This window comes from Schistocerca piceifrons, chromosome 6 (assembly GCF_021461385.2).
Source record: "Schistocerca piceifrons isolate TAMUIC-IGC-003096 chromosome 6, iqSchPice1.1, whole genome shotgun sequence".
Taxonomy (NCBI): domain Eukaryota; kingdom Metazoa; phylum Arthropoda; class Insecta; order Orthoptera; family Acrididae; genus Schistocerca; species Schistocerca piceifrons.
The window spans coordinates 581526074-581541553 of NC_060143.1; the positions used below are offsets into that span (position 1 = coordinate 581526074).

At 50.3% G+C, this 15480-nt stretch overlaps 1 protein-coding gene across 2 annotated transcripts in view; it reads left to right on the forward strand.

The window, feature by feature from the left end:
* LOC124803052 overlaps positions 1 to 15480 on the forward strand; it is a 594138-nt gene that overhangs the window by 129779 nt on the left and 448879 nt on the right. The gene's annotated exons all lie outside the window — the stretch shown is intronic.

Genomic DNA, 15480 nt, shown 5'->3' on the forward strand with positions numbered 1-15480 from the left:
ATGCGCCAGCGACGGGCCCAGGTTTCTGTGTCGTCTAAAACACGAAGTGTCTGGATGCTGCCTGCTTACATCTAATACTTTCCCCTCTTTGGGGAAGTGTGAGGGGGAGTTTGTAGCCTTTCGGCTTTTACTCCCCTGTGTACTTGTGTGTGTGATTATTTCTGTAGTTTTTTGATGTCTGTGAGATGTGATGTTTGTTCTGTGTGAGTCTGGTACTTGCCTGAGGTTTGGCGAGATAATTGTAGTATTTTGGGTAGGAGTAGGATTTGGGAATGGGTATTGGGATTTTTCTCTTCGACTTAGTCGTCGAAGATCGTCATGGGGCGATTGTGTTTATCGCGGGACATCTCATACCGACCTAGGGAGTGGATGAGGGCGTTTCCCGACCTGGAAGTACCTTCATAGAAGGCCCTTGCCAGGTCTTGGAAACGCTCTCTCAGGAGTGGGATTTCCGCAGCGGCATGTAAATCGTCAATAGGGAATCCAAGGGGTAAACACAGTGCCCTCCTGAGGGCGCGGTTCTGCAGCCTCTGGAGAGTGTCCAGGTGCTGCTTCGCCGCGTATCCCCAGACAGGACACGCGTATTCCATGACTGGCCGGATCAGGGCCTGGTATACGTTCACTCCTACTGAGCAGGAAAGGGAGCTGGAGGAGTTGAGGATTGGGTACAGGATGGACATTCTGGTGCAGACCTTCCTATGGACTACGTCTATGTGGGGTTTCCACATAAGACGAGAGTCCAAGGTTATGCCAAGATACTTGGCGGTTCTGCGCCAGGGGAGTTGGGTTCCGTTTAGGTGAAGGTGGAGGGGGGGGGGCGTTGAGGGGGTTCGCGCCTTCCGAGCCTACGGGTAATCAGCATCGCCTGCGTCTTTTCAGAATTGATGGTGATTCGCCAGCGACGGGCCCAAGTTTCTGTGTCATCTAAAACCCTTTGTAGCCTACGGATGACCAGGTCCTTGTTCGCGTTTCTTGTGTAGAAGGCTGTATCGTCAGCGTACTGAGCGGTGTGCACCAGGGGGGCCGTTGTTGTGTCCGCAGTGTACAGACTGTACAAAACGGGCCCCAGGACTGATCCCTGTGGCACCCCAGCACGAATACGCCTCTTGGTGGAGGTGGCTGTTTCTACCTTGACAGAGAAAGTTCTGTTCGAGAGATAGCTTTTGATCTGCTTAACTATACTCCCGGGGAACCCTTGAGTGTACAACTTGTAGAGTAGCCCTCTATGCCATACCGAGTCAAAGGCTTTGGCTACGTCTAGTAGCGCTATCCCGCAGTAGCCTCTGTGGTTGAAGCCCTCTGTGGCTGCTTCAACCACTCTCATGATCTGTTGTGGGGCAGAGTGGTTCTGGGAGAATCCGAATTGGAAATCCGGCAGAATTTGCTCTCTGGTGATATGTTCTTGTATGGGTCTTAGCAGGAGGCGCTCATAGATCTTGCTGGGAGTTGGCAAGAGGCTAATCGGCCTGTAGTGCTGCGGGAATAGAGGGTCTTTCCCTGGTTTGTGTATTGCGACCACTTCCGCGTGTTTCCAGCAAGTTGGGAACTCGCGGGTACGAGTAATCTCGTTGAAGACGTTCGCGAGGTGTTCGATCGCCGTGGGTGGGAGGTTTTTGACCAACTGGTTGGTGACATTGTCATGTCCTGGCGCCTTTTTGGAGGGGAGGGACCTAATTACTTTTGCCACGTCTTCAGGGGCAAAAACTGTGGGTTCGTCTTCTGGGTCCTCCTCAGCATTGAGGAAGACGGCCAGTTGACGACGGACCACTCTTTCATGCTCATCATCCTGGGGTTCAGCCGCTTGGAACTGCTTCTCGAAAGTTTCGGCGAGGGCGTTGGCCTTTTCAGCATGGCTGTAGGCCATACCCCGCTCGCCATGCAGTGGCGGCATCCTAGCACGTCTTTTTGTGAATTGTTTGGTTGCTTGCCAAAGTGTGTGATCGTCTACTTTGAGGGTTGTGAGGCGGTTTTGCCATTGCTGGTTTCTGTGCTCATTGAACGCTACCTTCAATTCTCTCTGTAGACGATTGAGCAGCCTCCTTGTGGCCTGGTTTCTGGTTATCTTCCACTCTTTTGTCACTCTGTTCTTATGTCGAATTTGAGCTAGCAAGTGTTCCGGGAGCTGTATTTGCGGCGACGGGCCCCTTTGTGGAGGGGTGGCCTCTTCTGCTGCCTGCAGGATGGTACCTGTTAGGTCTTGTAGCGCTTGTTCTGCTGTTTCGGCAGTAGGTGGCGGAGCGCGAGCGATATCAGAGGCGACAGTTTCTCGGTATCGCTCCCAGTTTGTACGTTTGTAAGACGTCTGGTACCGTGGGAGTGCTACCCATTCTCCCACGTCGACCTCTAGGATCACTGGGTTGTGGTCGGAGGACATTCTGTTGATCGTCCTCGCGGTCACAAACCCCGTAATCCTCCTAGTGAGAGCTATGTCTAACTCGTCGGGCCTGCCTCCATTTTTTGGAAAATGTGTGGGCTCGACTGGACCCCATGTTTCGAAATGGTAGTTGCGCGCTAGTTGTTGCAATCTGGCGCCTGCTCTGGAGGTTACTCTAGAATTCCAGTCAGGATGTTTGGCATTGAATTCGCCCCCTATTATGAGTTTGCCTTCAATTTGCCCTAGAGTAGCTATGTCTCCCTCATCTATCTGGTCTTGTGGGGGTCGGTAGATTGCAACGATTGTTAGGGGTCCAGTGGCAGTGGCTACTTCCACTGCCACTGCTTCCATTTTATTGGTAGCTGGTAAGAATACCTGGTAGTGGGGGATCCCTCTTTTTATGTATATGGCCACTCCACCATGGGTTGGCCTGTCTTTGCGATAGCTAACATAGTTGGGGACTGTCGCTTTTGTTCCCGGTTTTAAGTGGGTTTCCCCCATCATGCATATGTCGATGGAGAACTCCTTCGTGAGTTCTCTGAACTCGACCTCTTGGTTAACAATGCCGTCTGCGTTAAAGACGCACATTGTCAGGCCATGGATGTTTGGTCGTCTATCCATGATGGGGTTTTGAAACTACTGAGGAAGTCGCAGAGGGGAGCGACTGCTGGACTGTTGCCTGAAGGGCAACGAGGATCTGTGTGTTCTGCTTCTGGGCTTCCCTGAATTCCTTCATCATTTCCATGACGAGGTTCATGGTCTGCACCATAACGCCTAACAACTGGTCCATGGGGGGGGGGGGGGGACTGTGTGTGGGGTTCCCTAGAGCTTCCTCTGACTTGGTGGACCTGGTCGCTGTTGTTGTGTGTTTCCCGGTGTTGTTCTTGTGACTGTGATTGGTGTTGTGGTGACGGGGCCACACTTTCATGGTTTCTCGGGGGAGAAACCACTTGTGCGTATGTTGATCTGGGTGTGTCCGGTCTTGGTTTTAACCAGGCCTTGTCTGTGTGTGTTGTTGTATTTTGTTTTCTTGTGTGGTTGGTTGGGTTTTTCGTGTTTTGTTTACGTGTGTGGGGGGCGGCCTTTGCGCCCTTTGCCTGCTGTGAGTGTCTTTTGTGGACCTCACAACCTTGGTAACCCGCTGTGTGGTTTTTGCCACACAGCGCGCACCTTATTTGTGGGTCCGTGTGCTTGAGTGTGCATGTCCTGGTGTCGTGGGCCTCGGCGCACTTCCTGCATCTCACTGGTATGGTGCAGTGCGCAGCTATGTGGTTCAGGCCCTGACACCTGAAGCACTGCACCGTCCTGTTTTTACAGCACAGCAGCTCCGTGGTGACAGGCACTGCCAGGACCATCTTAATCTCCCTCTTGTTTTGGGGTATGTCAGGGAGTGTTACCTGGTACAGCGGCCACTTACTGTCTATGCTGCCCATTTGCTGTACCACCTTGACGACGTACCCCCGGGCAGTCAAGTCTGTTTTGATTGCCTGGGGGACACTCGTCTTGGAAGGTCTCTGATAACTATGTTCCTGTTCCGTGTCTTTGTTGTTGGGAATGTGTAGTGAGGTATGCTTCTTGTGTTGAATAGTGTTTTGACTGTGTTGTAGTGTTCGAGTGTGTCTACTGTGACTTTTATTTTGTCTCCACCGGCGGGTTTTGCCTGGAAACTGCCTCCCCCGATTTCTATCTTGAGCAACTCGAAGAGCTCCTCGTAGTTATGAGGAAACTCTGCGACAATCGGGGGAAGGTGGTGGGCGACTTGGTTCTGTGTTTGTGTTGTGTTTTCTGTTGTCTCTGCCTCCTCAGCAACCGCCTGGAATCTGTTTGGGGTGGGTTCCACTCCCCGGGCCGGCGGAAGCCTTGGCTGGCGAAACGTTTTCTTCGCCAGCATGAAACCATCCGAGTCCTGCCCGGTTACGCGGTTCCCTTCCAGTGCCGGTGTTTCTTGGTCCCCTCCCAGAGCGACGACAGGTGCTGTCGGGGGCGCAGGCTCCTCGGAGGGTGTGGAATTGGTTAGGGTGGGGGTGGTGGATTGCTTCTTCCCCTTGGAGTGCTTCTTCTTCCTGTCCTTCTTCACACGGCGCTGCTTTGATGTGGTGGACTTGTGTGGGGGGGATTTAAGGTATTTGGAACGGGTGGAGGACTGAGACGAGGGGGTGGGTTTGGGGAGGATGTTGGTCGGCAGGCGGATCGTCTGCTTGCCATTTTTCATGGATTCAATGTATTCAGATAGTGTGTCGGTGGCGTGGGCAAGCAGGAGCGGGGTTAGGACGAGGTTAGGAGGGGTGGGATTGCAAGTACTGACGATGTATGAGGTTGTTGGTGTTCTTTGTAGGGTGGCATTTTTTGCTGTGTTATTTGCCACGTCCGGTACGGAGAGGGGGGGTGCTGCCAGGGGGGTGCCAGTTACAGCCATCGTTGACACCGTTAGGTGGCCCGGCTGCATTGCTGGCCCTATTCTCCTTGTGGACGCGGAGGTCTGATCGGCGGCGGCGGAAACCTTCTCTGCGGTTCCGCGGCCGGCTCCCAGGTCCTGGCCCACATTTTCTCTAACCTTTGGGGGGGGGGGGGGGGCAGAGCCTGGCTCTGGGGCAGCTGGGGCGCCCGAAACGGCCGGAGACGCGGCCCGCGACAACAACAAGTCGCGCCTTTTGTCGACAGCGGAAGACCGCTTCGACCCCAAGGCGTCACCTGCACGCGACATTTCCGCAGCGGCAAGAAGCACGACAATGCCACTCTAAATACTTCCTGAGGTTGCTTTGCCCTCAGATGATACTGAGCGCCAAACTGTGTTTTAACAAAAACTCAGTTGGCCGCTCCTGCGTCCTTGGTATGCGTAAGTTTCAAAGCTTTACGCACCCTCGAGACGTAACCCGCAAGCAGGTCCCTATGGCTCGGTGTAGTATCGTAAGCGCTCCCGCAACTCCGCACGCGATCAATGCACAGTACGACTGGCACCGAGCGACTCGTCTGGATGCTGTGTTCCGCATATCTGTATAGCTGCTTGGCCGTGGTCCACTTCTCTAGGCCGGCCAATCACGTTGCTCCAGAAAGGGGTACCACGACGGTGGTGGTGGGGGGCCGCGGAGCATGCTGGCGTCCAGACCCGGTGGCTGTCCAATCTAGTCTGCAGACGCCACTGCCTTCAGATCGGAGCGTTCCTGACGTATTTGGTCAATTGTGGGATTCCATGCTGCACTGAGCTGAAAACCGCTATCACTGTTTAGTAAACTGTTGTGCAGACGTATTTCCACTGCCTTTTTGAAGATCGACTCCCCGAAACCATTGGCGCTGCACAGCTTCTTCGTTTTTTGGAATTTGAAGGTGTGTCCCTCCTCAGATACCGCGGACTTGTCTGTCTGTCCTAGTCGTACGTTCCTGATGTGTTCAGTACAGCGCTGTGACATACACCGCTGTCTCTGCCCGATATATTTCATCCCACATTCACACTCAGTACTGTAAATGCCCGGCGTCTGTAACCACGGCTGGTCTTGGATGAGCCAAGTATATCTTTAACTTTTTTCGGTGTGCTAAAGATGGTAGTTATTTCGTGCTTCTTTCGTATTCTTGCAATCTTGGCTGTCGGCGGTCCATCAAACGGCAGAAACGCCACACGTTTTGCTTCGTCTTCCTCTGGTTTCTCCTCGAGCCTCTTGACTGCATGCAAGGCGCGTCTTATTTGTGTCTCTGTGTAGCCGTTCTTTCGGAAGGCCCCTGCAGATGTGGCAGCTCAGGCGGCAAACTCTCGCTGTAGCAGATCGACATGACTCTTTGCACTAAGGTGTTTAGTACTGCTTGCTCGACGTCGAGCAAGCCATACGTGGACTCCCGCCGACAGCAGCCAGTGAAGTGAGGAGGGAGACCAGCAGGGTACTCGAGAAAGCAAGAATGCCGAAGAACAACATTATGGCAGAAGAGCGCAAGGCACTGTTGAGCCTTCGCCATGAGAAGAATATATTGGTCTTAGCAGCAGACAAATGGAATGCGACAGTCCCACTGAAGTCAGAACATTACTGGCATAAGATCGACACCTTACTACAAGATCCAGCATACAAAGAAGTGGGAAAAGACACGACTGCTTCTTTTACGCGAAAGACCATCGATCTTCTCAACAGCTCAGGACTTGGCAAAAACACCATCAGGAAGCTTTCCCCTCGGGCACCAGCTCCACCGCGACTGTATGGCATCGCGAAGATCCATAAGGAGAATCTATACTGAACACCATAAATTCTCCGACATATAGTGCACAGCTTGTAAAACCACTCGTGGGTCACTGCCCTCACCATGTCAAGAACTCGACCGAATTTGTGAACGTACTGCAAGGGTTACGCCTGGACGAGAAGGATCTACTAGTCAGCTTTGACGTCACTTCTCTTTTCACCCGGGTGCGGCTGGATGGTTCCTTAGCCCTAATCGAAGATCACTTCAATGAAGACACACTCAGACTCTTTCGCGTCTTGATAACCACAACGTACTTCAAATGTGAAGGGAAATTCTGTGCCCAAACAGATGGTGTTGTCATGGATTCCTCCCTGGCTCCAGGTATTGCCAACTTGTACATGGAGACTTTGAAGATGTGGCACTGAACACTGCCCTCCATAAACCAAAGGTGTTCTACAGATACGTAGACGACACTTTTGTAGTGTGGCCCCACGGCCACGGATGGAATATACCGGGCAGACACAACGATGTATCCCACAGCACTGTACTGAACACATCAGGAACGTACGACTAGGACAGACAGACAAGTCTGCGGTATCTGAGGAGGGACACACCTTCGAATTCGAAAAAACGAAGAAGTTGTGCAGCGTCAACGGTTTCTGGGACTCGATCTTCAAAGAGGCAGTGGAGATACGTCTGCACAACAGTTTACTAAACAGGGATAGCGGTTTTCAGCTCAGTGCAGCGTGGAATATCGCAATTGACCAAATACGTCAGGACCGCTCCGATCTGAAGGTAGCGGCGTCCACAGACAGACTGGACAGTCACCGGGTCTGGACGCCGGTCCGCGCCGTGGCCCCCCACCACCACCGTCACGGTACCCCGTTCCGGAGGAACGTGATTGTCCGGCCTACAGAAGTGGACGACGGCCAAGCAGCTATGTAGATATGCAGAACACAGCATCCCAGTTCCTCAAATCCCCCCCCCCCCCCCCCACTCAAGAGGACGTCCACGAAGCAGCGGCATGCGAAGAAGGATAGGAAAGAGAAATATAAAAAGGGCTGAATCCCACCTCCCGGACCCAAATTCCCCCCCCCCCCTACCTCTGAGGAACCTGCAGTTCCTGAGCCACCATTAGCACCTGTCGTCGCCCTGGAAGGGAACCTAGCAACCGCTGCCCTGGAAGGGAACCATGGAACCGGGGAGGATTCAGAGGTCTTTGTGCTGGCGAGAAAAACGTCGTCAGGCGAGACTTCCAACTGCTTGTGGAGTGGAACCCACCCCAAACAGGTTTCAGGCCGTGGCTGATGCGTCAGACAAAACACAAGAAACAACAACACAGAATCACACAACACACTGCCTCCCACCGATCGTCACGGAGTTTCCCCGTGACTACGAGGAACCCCACGACATGATCAAAACACAACTCAAAGCGGACAACTTTACATCAAAACCAACAGGGGAGGGGAGGGGGGGACAAAATAAACATCACTCTACACAACATAGAAAATTACACCACCATTAAAGTGGCTGTCACAGACAAAAATATACCCCATTATACATTCCCCACCACCAAGGCAAGGAACAAAAGCAATGTCATTAGGGACCTCCCCAGACGGCTCTCGGCCCAGGCAGTCAAGACAGACATGGCAGCCCAGGGATTTGTAGTCAAAACAGTACAGCAGATGGGTAAAAATGGGGCAGAGAGTAAGTGGCCACTATTACAGGTTACTCTGCCGGACATACCGCAGAACAGGCGAAAGCTGTTCTAGCACTCCCTGTCACCATGGATCCGCTCCACCACAAGAACAAGGTGGTGCAGTGCTTCAGGTGTCAGGGACTGGATTCACATTGCCGCCCACTGCCAGATGCAAGTGCCCTGTAGAAAATGCGCGAACACCACTACACTAGGACTTGCATAGTAAAACACATGGACCCGCAGGTAAGGTGCGTGCTGTGTGGGAAAAACCACACGGCAGGGTATTGAGGGTGCAAGGTCCACAAAACCCACACAGAAGGCAAAGGATGCGAAGGCCGCCCCCCACACACACGAAAACAAGACACAGCCGCCCCATCGGACCACACAGAGAGACAAAACAGGAGAACACACACAGACAAAACTTGGGTAAAACCAAGGCCTGACACTCCAAGGGCAACATAGGCATAAGTGGTCTCTCCACCAAAGAGCCACGGAAACGTCGAAAAATCGGAGCAAGCCCTGTCACACCTGTCACTGCAACACCAGACACACACACAAGAACCGGGAAAAACACAACGGCCAGGTCCACCAAGACAGAGGAAGCTCTATGGAACCCCACACACACTCCAACCCCTCAGATCAATTGTTAGACATTATCGTCCAGACCATGAACCTCGTCATGGAAATGATGAAGGAATTCAGGGAGGCCCAGAGCCAGAACACTCAGGTCCTCGTTGCCCTTCAGGCAACAGTCCAGCAGTCGCCCCCCTCTGCGATTTCCTCAGTACTCACAAAACCCCATCATGGATGGATGACCAAATATCCAAGACCTGACAATGTGCGTCTGTAATGCAGATGGCATTGTTAATCAAGAGGTCGAGTTCAGAGAACTCATGAAGGAGTTCTTCATCGAAATATGCATGATGGGGGAAACCCACCTAAAACCGGGAATAAAGGCGACAGTTCCCAACTATGTTAGCTACCGTAATGACAGGAAAACCCAAGGTGGAGGTGTAGCCATATACATTAAAACAGGGATCCCCCACTACCAGGTATTCTTACCAGCTACCAATAAAATTGAAGCAGTGGCGGCGGAAGTAACCACTGCTACCGGACCCCTAACAATCGTTGCAATCTACCGAACCCCACAAGACGAGATAGACGAGGGAGACATAGCTGCTCTAGGGCAAATTGAAGGCAAACTAGTAATAGGTGGCGACTACAATGCCAAACACCCAGGTTGGAACTCTGGATTAACTTCCAGAGCAGGAGCCAAACTGCAACGACTAACGCGCGACCACCCTTTCGAAACATGGGATCCGGTCGAGTCCACACATTTTCCAAAAAATGGAGGTAGGTCAGACGTGTTAGACATAGCCCTCACTAGGAGGATCGCGGGGTTTGTAGCCGCAAGGACAATCAACAGAATGTCCTCCGATCACAACCCAGTGATTCTAGAGGTCGACGTGGGAGAATGAGTAGCACTCCTTCGGTACCAGACACCCTACAAACGTACTGACTGGGAGCGATACCGAGAAACTATCGCCTCTGATATCGCTCGCGCTCCGCCACCTACTGCCGAAACAGTAGAACAGGCGCTACAAGACTTAACCATCTTGCAGGCAGCGTAAGGTACCACTCCCCCACAAACGGATGACTGCCCCCACAAGTACAACTCCCGGAACATCTACTAGCCCAAATCCGTCACAAGAACAGAGTGGCAAAAGAGTGGAAGATCACCAGATATCAGGCCACCAGGAGGCTGTTCAACCATCTACAGAGAGAGCTGAAGGTAGCGCTCAATGAGCACCGAAACCAGCAATGGCAAAACCGCCTCACAGCCCTCAGAGTAGACCATCACACACTATGGCAAGCAACCAAACAATTTACCAAAAGACGCGCTAGGCTGCGAGAGGGGTCTGACCTACAGCCATGCTGAAAAGGCCAACGCCCCCGCCGGCACCTTCGAGAAGCAGTTTCAAGCGGCAGAACCCCAGGATGAAGAACAATGCTGAGGAGGACCCAGAGGACGAACCCCCACTTTTCGCCCCCTGAAGACGTGGCAACAGTAGTTAGCTGATGATTACAACTTCCTACAAAAAAAGCGCCAGGACACGTCAATGTCACCAACGAGCTAGTTGAAAACCTCCCGCCCTTGGCTATCGAACACCTCGCGAACGTCTTCAACGGGATTACTCGTACCTGCGAGTTCCCAGCATACTGGAATCACGCGGAAGTGGTCGCGATACACAAACCAGGGAAAGACCCTTTCTTCCCGCAGCACTACAGGCCGATTAGCCTCTTGACAACTCTCAGCAATATCTATGAGCGCCTCCTGCTTATTCCCATACGAGACCACATCACCAACGAGCGACTATTGCCGGATTTCCAATTCGGGTTCCTACAGAAGTACTCTGCCCCACAACAGATTATGAGACTAGTGGAAGCAGCCACAGAGGGCTTCAACCACAGAGACTACTGCGGGATAGTGCTACTTGATGTAGCCAATGCCTTCGACTCAGTATGGCATAAAGGGCTACTATACAAGTTATACACACAAGGGTTCTCCAGGAGCATAGTCAGGTAATCCGAAGCTACGAATAGAACCTTCTCTGTCAAGGTAGAAACAGCCGCCTCCACCAAAAGGCGTATTCGTGCTGGGATGCCACAGGGATCGTTCCTGGGGCCAATTTTGTACAGTTTTTACACTGCAGACACTCCAACGGCCCCCCTGGTGCACACTACACAGTACGTTGATGATACCGCCTTTTACACTCGTAATGCCAATAAGGAGCTAGTCATTCGTAGGTTACAAAGGGTTTTAGATAACACAGAAACCTGGGTCTGTCGCTGCGCATCACCACCAATCCTGAAAAGACACAGTCTATGTTGATCACCCGGAGACTCGGGAGACACGGACCCCCTAAACGCCCCCCCCCCCCCGCCCCCTTCACCTGCACCTACATGGATCACAACTCCCCTGGCGCAGATTCGCCAAGTATCTCGGCGTAACCTTGAACTCGAGAGTAACATGGAAACCCCATACTGACGAGATCCACTGGAAGGTTTGCTCCAGAATGTCCATCCTATACCCAGTCCTCAACACAACCAGTTCCCTTCCCTGCCCTGTAGGACTAAACGTCTATCAGGCCCTCATACAGCCAGTAATTGAGCATGCATGCCCTGTCTGGGGATACGCGCCAAAGCAGCACCTGGACAAACTCCAGAGGCTGCAGAACCGCACCCTCAGAAGGGCACTGCACCTTTTTTTTCTTTTTGGTCATCAGTCTACTGACTGGTTTGATGGGGCCCGCCACGAATTCCTTTCCTGTGTTTACCTCTTCATCTCAGAGTAGCACTTGCAACCTACGTCCTCAATTATTTGCTTGACGTATTCCAATCTCTGTCTTCCTCTACAGTTTTTGCCCTCTACAGCTCCCTCGAGTACCATGGAAGTCATTCCCTCATGTCTTAGCAGATGTCCTATCATCCTGTCCCTTCTCCTTATCGGTGTTTTCCGCATATTCCTTTCCTCTCCGATTCTGCGTAGAACCTCCTCATTCCTTACCTTATCAATCCACCTAATTTTCAACATTCGTCTATAGCACCACATCTCAAATGCTTCGATTCTCTTCTGTTCCGGTTTTCCCACAGTCCATGTTTCACTACCATACAATGCTGTACTCCAGGCGCACATCCTCAGAAATTTCTTCCTCAAATTAAGGCCGGTATTTGATATTAGTAGACTTCTCTTGGCCAGAAATGCCTTTTTTGCCATAGCGAGTCTGCTTTTGATGTCCTCCTTGCTCCGTCCGTCATTGGTTATTTTACTGCCTAGGTAGCAGAATTCCTTAACTTCATTGACTTCGTGACCATCAATCCTGATGTTAAGTTTCTTGCTGTTCTCATTTATACTACTTCTCATTACCTTCGTCTTTCTCCGATTTACTCTCAAACCATACTGTGTACTCATTAGACTGTTCATTCCGTTCAGCAGATCATTTAATTCTTCTTCACTTTCACTCAGGATAGCAATGTCATCAGCGAATCGTATCATTGATATCCTTTCACCTTGTATTTTAATTCCACTCCTGAACCTTTCTTTTATTTCCATCATTGCTTCCTCGATGTACAGATTGAAGAGTAGGGGCGAAAGGCTACAGCCTTGTCTTACACCCTTCTTAATACGAGCACTTCGTTCTTGATCGTCCACTCTTATTATTCCCTCTTGGTTGTTGTACATATTGTATATGACCCGTCTCTCCCTATAGCTTACCCCTACTTTTTTCAGAATCTCGAACAGCTTATACCATTTTATATTGTCGAACGCTTTTTCCAGGTCGACAAATCCTATGAAAGTGTCCTGATTTTTCTTTAGCCTTGCTTCCATTATTAGCCGTAACGTCAGAATTGCCTCTCTCGTCCCTTTACTTTTCCTAAAGCCAAACTGATCGTCACCTAGCGCATTCTCAATTTTCATTTCCATTCTTCTGTATATTATTTTTGTAAGTAGCTTCGATGCATGAGCTGTTAAGCTGATTGTGCGATAATTCTCGCACTTGTCAGCTCTTGCCGTCTTCGGAATTGTGTGGATGATGCTTTTCCGAAAGTCAGATGGTATGTCGCCAGACTCATATATTCTACACACCAACGTGAATACTCGTTTTGTTGCCACGTCCTCCAATGATTTTAGAAATTCTGATGGAATGTTATCTATCCCTTCTGCCTTATTTGACCGTAAGTCCTCCAAAGCTCTTTTAAATTCCGATTCTAATACTGGATCCCCTATCTCTTCTAAATCGACTCCTGTTTCTTCTTCTATCACATCAGACAAATCTTCACTCTCATAGAGGCTTTCAATGTATTCTTTCCACCTATCTGCTCTCTCCTCTGCATTTAACAGTGGAATTCCCGTTGCACTCTTGATGTTACCACCGTTGCTTTTAATGTCACCAAAGGTTGTTTTGACTTTCCTGAATGCTGAGTCTGTCCTTCCGACAATCATATCTTTTTCGATGTCTTCACATTTTTCCTGCAGCCATTTCGTCTTAGCTATCCTGCACTTCCTATTTATTTCATTCCTCAGCGACTTGTATTTCTGTATTCCTGATTTTCCCGGAACATGTTTGTACTTCCTCCTTTCATCAATCAACTGAAGTATTTCTTCTGTTACCCATGGTTTCTTCGCAGCTACCTTCTTTTTACCTATGTTTTCCTTCCAAATTCTGTGATGGCCCTTTTTAGAGATGTCCATTCCTCTTCAACTGTACTGCCTACTGCGCTATTCCTTATTGCTGTATCTATAGCGTTAGAGAACTTCAAACGTATCTCGTCATTCCTTAGTACTTCCGTATCCCACTTCTTTGCGTATTGATTCTTCCTGACTAATGTCTTGAACTTCAGCCTACTCTTCATCACTACTATATTGTGATCTGAGTCTATATCTGATCCTGGGTACGCCTTACAATCCAGTATCTGATTTCGGAATCTCTGTCTGACCATGATGTAATCTAATTGAAATCTTCCCGTATCTCCCGGCCTTTTCCAAGTATACCTCCTCCTCTTGTGGTTCTTGAACAGGGTATTCGCTATTACTAGCTGAAACTTGTTACAGAACTCAATTAGTCTTTCTCCTCTTTCATTCCTTGTCTCCTGTGAACTTTTCTTCTACTCCGTCCCTTACAACTGCATTCCAGTCGCCCATGACTATTAGATTTTCGTCCCTCTTTACATACTTCATTACCCTTTCAATATCCTCAAACACTTTCTCTATCTGTTCATCTTCAGCTTGCGACGTCGGCATGTATACCTGAACTATCGTTGTCGGTGTTGGTCTGCTGTCGATCCTGATTAGAACAACCCGGTCACTGAACTGTTCACAGTAACACATCCTCTGCCCTACCTTCCTATTCATAACGAATCCTACACCTGTTATACCATTTTCTGCTGCTGTTGATATTACCCAATACTCATCTGACCAGAAATCCTTGTCTTCCTTCCACTTCACTTCACTTCACTGACCCCTACTATATCTAGATTGAGCATTTGCATTTCCCTTTTCAGATTTTCTAGTTTCCCTACCAGGTTCAAGCTTCTGACATTCCACGCTCCGACTCGTAGAACGTTATCCTTTCGTTGATTATTCAATCTTTTTCTCATGGTAACCTCCCCCTTGGCAGTCCCCTCCCGGAGATCCGGATGGGGGACTATTCCGGAATCTTTTGCCAATGGAGAGATCATCATGACACTTCTTCAATTACAGGCCACATGTCCTGTGGATACACGTTACGTGTCTTTAATGCAGTGGTTTCCATTGCCTTCTGCATCCTCATGTCGTTGATCATTGCTGATTCTTCCGCCTTTAGGGGCAATTTCCCACCCCTAGGACAAGAGAGTGCCCTGAACCTCTATCCGCTCCTCCGCCCTCTTTGACAAGGACGTTGGCAGAATGAGGCTGACTTCTTATGCCGGAAGTCTTCGGCCGCCAATGCTGATTATTTATCAAAATTTAGGCAGTGGCGGGAATCGAACCCGGGACCGAAGACGTTTTGATTATGAATCAAATACGCTACCCCTAGACCACGGGTGCCACTGCACTTACCCATGGGATATCCGCTGACGATCAGCACAGAGCTGCTGAAATCCCACTCTTCAAAGAATGATTCCACGATCTGGCAAGGGCTTTCTATGAGAGCTCTTCCAGATCTGGAAATAGCCTTATCCAATCCCTAGACCAGTATGACATGTCCCGTGACAAGCACAAACGCCCCATGACGATCTTCGACGACTAAGTCGAAGAGAAGATCCCAAAAATCCCCAAATCCTAACCCCAGTCCTTAATCCTTAAAACACCAAACGTCTCACCAACCTCAGGCAAGTACTACAGACCACCAGGACACCAACATAACACACAGACAGCCAAAACAGTCAATGACAATCACACACCATCGTGGAGTAAAAGGCAACAGGCTATAAACTCCTCCATACACTTCCCCAAGGAGGGGAAAGTAAAACGTGAGAGAGAGAGCAGCATCCCGACACTTCGCCAGAAGATGATGGGTACGAAACTCATCCAAACGTTGCGACAAGACGACGCCACCACTCGGCTGATAACCCGAGAAGAATCCACCAGAAGACCCACGAAGGTTAAACTGAAACTCTAGCAACAACACCTATCAAACTTCCTGGCAGAGTAGTACTGCCTGACAGACGAAGACTGGAATTCTGTACCTTTGCCTTTCGCAGG